General features: G+C 49.1%; 1 pseudogene; it reads right to left on the reverse strand.

The window, feature by feature from the left end:
* Positions 1-3,896: 3,896 nt before the first annotated feature.
* LOC116460869 (keratin, type I cytoskeletal 18-like) lies at positions 3,897-5,349 on the reverse strand (annotated as a pseudogene).
* Between the last annotated feature and the right edge of the window lie 1,374 nt (positions 5,350-6,723).

Consider the following 6,723-nt stretch of genomic DNA (forward strand, 5'->3'; position numbering starts at 1 on the left):
GTCTCTACTAAAAATACAAAAATTAGCCCGTCATGGTGGTGCACGCCTGTAATCCCAGCTACTCAGGAAGCTGAGGCAGGAGAATGGCTTGAACCAGGGAGGCAGAGGTTGCAGTGAGCCGAGATCACGCAACTGCACTCTAGCCTGGGCGACAGAGCAAGACTCTGTCTCAACAACAACAACAATAACAAAAATTAGCTGGGCGTGGCAGTGTGCCTGTAGTCCAAGCTACTCATCAGGCTGAGACAGGGAGAACTGCTTGAACCTGGGAGGTGGAGATTGCAGTCAGCCAAGATCGTGACACTGCACCCCAGCCTAGGTGACAGAGCGAGACTGTCTCAGAAAAAAAAAAAAAAAGAAGAAAACCTGGGCCAGGGGTAGGGGCTCACACCTGTAATTCCAGCACTTTGGGAGGCTGAGGCAGGCAGATCACGAGGTCAGGAGATTGAGACCATCCTGGCTAACACGGTGAAACCCGGTCTCTACTAAAAAATAGAAAAAATTAGCCGGGCGCGGTGGCGGGCACCTGTAGTCCCAGCTACTCGGGAGGCTGAGGCAGGAAAATGGCATGAACCCGGGAGGTGGAGCTTGCAGTGAGCCGAGATCGCGCCACTGCACTCCAGCCTGGGCGACAGAGCGAGACTCTGTCTCAAAAAAAAAAAGAAAAAAAAAGAAAGAAAACCTGGTTGTTTTAACATAGGGGATATGAATTTTTTAGTTTTGTATCAGTGTATTTTTAATCCATCTTTAGAAAGACGTATAAATAATTCCCTTCTAATTATAGCCAACTTGATCACACACAAAATGCCTTTCGTAAGTTCTCCCTTCATGAACGTCATCATGACTTATTCGGACTATTGATGATGTGCTTTGACTCTGTGCCCTGTCTTATACTTCCTCTTCATTAAATACCAATCATTTTACTTTAGAACATAAATTTACCAAAGATTCTTTCCCATACAAAATTATTCTCTTTTCTTTTCAACTTTCCTTATAAAAAATATATCTTCATATCCATAACTTTCTTCATGTCTCTGTCTCTCAGTTATTGGTTTCTTACTATCTTGTTTCTATTTCCTTCATAAGTCCATATTTTCTTTTTTTTTTTTCTTTTCTGTTTTTGAGACAGAGTCTCGCTCTGTCGCCCAGGCTGGAGTGCAGTAGCGCAATCTCAGCTCACTGCAAGCTCCTCCTCCTGGGTTCAAGCGATTCTCCTGCCTCAGCTTCCCATGTAGGTGGGACTACAGGCATGTGCCACCATGCCCAGCTAATTTTTGTATTTTTAGTAAAGATGGGGTTTCATCATGTTGGCCAGGCTGGTCTCAAGCTCCTGACCTCAGGTGATCTGCCCGCCTCAGCCTCCCAAAGTGCTGGAATTACAGGCGTGAGCCACCGCGTCCAGCCAGCCCATATTTTCAAAAAACTTACATAATCTCCAAATTAAACAAAAGTATTATTTTATTCTCAATAAAGAACACATTTTTTGGCTAGGCGCAGTGGCGCATGCCTGTAATCCCAGCACTTTGGGAGGCCGAGGCGGGCAGATCATGAGGTCAGGAGATTGGGACCATCTTAGCTAACACAGTGAAACCCCGTCTCTACTAAAAATATAAAAAATTAGCCAGGCATGGTGGCGGGCGCCTGTAGTCCCAGCTACTTGGGAGGCTGAGGCAGGAGAATGGCATGAACCCGGGAGGCAGAGCTTGCAGTGAGCAGAGATCGCGCCACTGCACTCCAGCCTGGGTGAAAGAGTGAGACTCTCTCACAAAAAAAAAAAACAAAGAACACATTTTTGGCCAGGCACGGTGGCTCACGCCTGTAATCCCAGCACTTTGGGAGGCCGAGGAGGGCGGATCACTTGAGATCAGGAGTTCAAGACTGGCTTGGGCAACATAGCGAGTCCCTGTCTCTACAAAAAAAAAAAAAAAAATTAGGTGGGTGTGGTGGCACATGTCTATAGTCCCAGCTACTTGGGAGGCTGAGGCAGGAGGATCACTTGAGCCCAGGAGTTCAAGGCTACAGTGAGCTATGATTGTGCCATTATATTCCAGTCTAGGGGACAGAGTGACACCCTGTCTCTAAAACAAAACAAAACAAAAAAGGCTCTACCAAAAAGAGGGAGGCTCAACCTGAGAGAAGACTCACCAGGGCAGAAAAGGTGAGCCATGGAAGCAGTGAGCTCAAAGGGCTCTAGTGAATACTGTACACCGGTTCCAAGAATCACCGATTTCTTCCAGTACTAATCTTTTTTTTTTTTTTTTTTTTTTTTTTTTGGAGATGGAGTCTGGCTCTGTCGCCCAGGCTGGAGTGCAGTGGCTGGATGTCTGCTCGCTGCAAGCTCCGCCTCCCGGGTTCACGCCATTCTCCTGCCTCAGCCTCCCGAATAGCTGGGACTACAGGCGCCCGCCACCGTGCCCGGCTAATTTTTTTGTATTTTTAGTAGAGACAGGGTTTCACTGTGTTAGCCAGGATGGTCTCGATCTCCTGACCTCGTGATCCGCCCGCCTCGGCCTTCCAAGGTGCTGGGATTACAGGCGTGAGCCACCGCGCCCGGCTGCCAGTACTAATCTTTTTCAGGTCCCATTTCTGACGCCATATATGTCAACCTAAATAACAGACAGAGGCTCTGTAGAAGAAAAAGATATTCAGTCGGGAATAGAGCATTACCATGGGAATACATGTGTCATAGCAAACTATTGCATATTCAGGGAGGTAAAGGAAGACAAAAGTTTTTGTTTTGTTTTTTGAAACAAGTTCCCCCTCTGTCACCCAGGCTGCAGTGCAGTGGCACAATCATAGCTCAGCGAAGCCTGGAACTCCTGGGCTCAAGCGATCGTCTCGCCTCAGCCTCCTGAGTAGCTGGGACTGCAGGCGTGTGCCACCACACCTGGATAGACAAAGGTTGGTTCTTTTTGATGATCAAGTATCAACCAAGCTATGGAATAGACAAAGGTGTTTAAAGGACAAAATGAGGGTTACACTTTTTAAAAATTTTATTTTATTTTTATCTTTGAGATAGGGTCCCGTTGTGTCATCCAGGCTGGGGTGCAGTTGTAGAATCTTGGCTTATGGCAGCCTCGACCTCTTGGGCTCAAGCAATCCTCCTGCCTCAGCCTCCTGAATAGCTGGGACCAGAGGCGGGTGCCACCACACCCAGCTATTTTTTTTTTTTTTAAGAGGTGGGTCTCTGGCTTTGGTCCTGAACTCCTGGGCTCAAGCGATCCTTCTATCTCTGCCTCCCAAAGTGCTGGGATTACAGACATGAGCCACCGTGCCCAGCCTACATAATTAAAAATAATTTTTTTTCAAAGATGAGATCTCGCTATGTTGACCAGGCTGGTCTCTAACTCCTGGCCTCAAGCGATCCTCTTGCCTCGGGCCTCCCAAAATGTTGGGATTATAGGCAGGAGCCACTGCGCTGGGCACATGATTTTTTTTGAAAATTTATCTTTGGCTACAAAGATCATTAACAAGGGTGAAGGCAGTGTGAGGTTGTATAGGCAGTTGCTGGGCAGATGTCCTTATAGAAGTATTTTTTGTATAAAATTGCATTCCGGGCCAGGTGCAGTGGCTCACGCCTGTAATCCCAGCACTTTAGGAGGCTGAGGCGGGAAGATCACCTGAGGTCAGGAGTTCAAGACCAGCCTGGCCAAATAGTGAAACCCCATTTCTACTAAAAATACAAAAATTAGCCGGGCATGATGGTGCACGCCTGTAATCTCAGCTACTAGGGAGGCTGAGGCAGGATAATTGCTTGAACCTGGGAGGCAGAAGTTGTAGTGAGCCAAGATCACGCCATTGTGCTCCAGCCTGGGCAACAAGAGTGAAACTCTGTCTGAAAAAAAAAAAAAAAAAAAAAAGACGTAGGTGCCAGTGGGATGATAAGAAAACAAAAATGTGTGTTTCGTGTTTTTACCTCTGAACTTTTTATTGGCCTCCTGTTTCCCAAAGGGTACCCTGCTTCTGCTGGCTTAATGTCTCAGAACTTTGGTGTCGTTGGTCTCAGACACCACTTTGCCATCCACTATCTGGCGGGTGGTGTCTTTTGGATGGTTTGCATGGAGTTGCGGCTGTCCAGGGCATCACCAAGATTGAAGTCCTTGCTGTCTTCCAGCAGGTGGCAGTAGGTGGTGATCTTAGCCTCCAGCTTGACCTTATGTTCAGCAGGCCCTCCTACTCCTGGGCCTGGCGCTGTCCCTCTGCCTGGGTCTGTGCCAGCTCTGACTCCAGGTGCAGCAGTATCTCACTGAGCTGTTCCATCTGCAGAGCATAGCAGGCCTCCACCTCCCTCAGGCTGTTCTCCAAGCTGGCCTTCAGATTTCTCATGGAGTCCAGATCGATCTCCAAGGACTGGACTGTATGTCTCAGTTCTGTGAGAGTCATCTCAGCAGTTCCTGCCTCGGTGGACTGCCTGGTGACTACTTTGGTGTTCTCCTCAATCTACTGAGACCAGTACTTGTCCACCTCCTCTCAGTTCTTCTGAGCCAGCTCATCATATTGGGCCCGATGTCTGTCATGATCTTGCTGAGGTCCTGAGATTTGGGAGCATCTACCTCCACGGTCAACCCAGAGCTGGCAATCTGGGCTTATAGGCCTTTTACTTCCTCTTTGTGGTGGTTCTTCATGAAGAGCAGCTCCTCCTTGAGAGCCTCGAGCTCTGTCTCCAGCTGCAGCCAAGGACATTGGTGTCATCAATGACCTTGCGGAGCCCATGGATGTCACTCTCCACAGACTGGCACATGGCCAGCTCTGTCTCCTACTTGACTGTAAAGTCATCAGCAGCAAGACGGGCATTGTCGATCTTCAGAACAATGCGGGCATTGTCCACAGTATTTGTGAAGATCTGAGCCCTCAGGTCCTCGATGGTTTTGAAGTAATGGCTCCAGTCTCTGACCTGGGGTCCCTTCTTCTCCAGGTGCTCCCGGATTTTGCTCTCCAGCTTCCAGTTCTTGGTCTCCAGGCTCCTCATTCTATCCAGGTAGGAGGCCAGACGGTCGTTCAGGCTTTGCATGGTCACCTTCTCATTCTGGATGCCTCCCATTCTTGCCAGATCCCCAGCCATACCCCTGGCCAGGTCCCCGGACCCCATGCCGCCCCGGAAGCTGGTGGAGCGGGACTCGGAGATCCAGGAACCAGAGCCCTGGGCGCCTGCATAGACGCTAACCATGCTGCTGACCGGCCGGGCGCCATAGCTGGGCGCCTGGACAGAGCCCAGGGACCGGTAGTTAGTAGAGAAGGTGGAGCGAGTGGTGAAGCTCATGCTGTCCAGGAGGGAGAGTGACAGGACAGGACTCAGGCTTTGCCAACAATATTATTTTTTTTTTGTTATTTGAGACGGTGTCTCACTCTGTCACCCAGGCTGGAGTGCAGTAGTGACACAACTGCGGCTCATTGCAACCTCTGCCTCCAGGGTTCATATGATTCTCCTGCCTCAGCCTACCGAGTAGCTGGAACTACAGGCACCCGCTACCATGCCCAGCTAATTTTTCTATTTTTAGTAGAGACAGGGTTTCATCATGTTGGCCAGGCTGGTCTCGAACTCCTTACCTCAAGTGATCTGCCTGCCTAGGCCTCCCAAAGTGCTGGGATTACAGGTGTGGGCCCCCACACCCAGCCCAAATCTGTTATTTAAGAGCTAAAATTAACTTGAGGCAACAGAGCAAGACTCTGTCTCAAAAAAATAAAAATAAATAAAATTAACTTGATTTGGTAATATGGGGCATGGAGGTGGACAAGGAGTTAAAGATGAGGTGTGGGTTAATTCTTGAGCAATTAGAAGGATGGTGGTTACGTCTGCCGGGAAAGAGAAGCCGAGCACACAGCGTGGGGTGGTAGGAAGGTGGTGGATGAGTTCAGTTTGAGCCATGCAGGACTTAGAATGCCTTTATTTATTTATTTATTTATTTATTTATTTATTTAGAGACAGAGTTTCGCTCTTGTTGTCCAGGCTGGACTGCAATGGCGCAATCTTGGCTCACCGCAACCTCTGCCTCCCGGGTTCAAGTGATTCTCCTGCCTCAGCCTCCAGAGTCGCTGGGATTACAGGCATGTGCCACCACACCTGGCTAATTTTGTATTTTAGTAGAGATGGGGTTTCTCCATGTTGGTCAGGCTGGTCTTGAACTCCTGCCTCGGCCTCCCAAAGTGCGTGAGCCACCACACCCAGCGTAGGATGCCTTTAAATCACACAGCTGAGCAGGTCTACGAGGAAGCTGGCCTAGAGCTCCAGAGAGCTGTCGGGCCTAGGATCATCATTCTGGGCACACTGACACAAGGATGGTAATGAAGACCAAGGGCAGAGGGGTGAGCGGGTGAATCTGCCCAGGAAGGGAACACAGGGTGAGTGGGAGCAGTGCTTGAGGAATCCCTCTAGCGAAGAGAAGGGAACCAGGAGGAGCAGGCTGCCGAGGAAACAGAATAGGAATACGGCAGAGAAGTGAGAAGAGAAACCAGGAGGGCCTCCCAGCTGAAAACCCAACAGAAGCAACTTCTGTGAAAAGAGGGAGGGATCAAGAGCGCCTTCGAGAGGGAGCTGGACAAGGACTAATGTAGCTGCTGGGTTTAGTGACATGTCTTGTCTTTGATGACAAGATCAGTTTCAGTGCTGAAGGTGGGGTGCAAAGGGCAGGTTGTAGTAGTTTGAGGAGTAAGATTGGAAAATAAGAGAAATTGGGGCAGTGAATAAAGACAGCCAGCTCAAGATAATGAGGAGGAGAACTATGG

The sequence above is a fragment of the Hylobates moloch genome, unplaced genomic scaffold (assembly GCF_009828535.3).
Source record: "Hylobates moloch isolate HMO894 unplaced genomic scaffold, HMol_V3 SCAFFOLD_21, whole genome shotgun sequence".
In the NCBI taxonomy this organism is placed as follows: Eukaryota; Metazoa; Chordata; class Mammalia; order Primates; family Hylobatidae; genus Hylobates; species Hylobates moloch.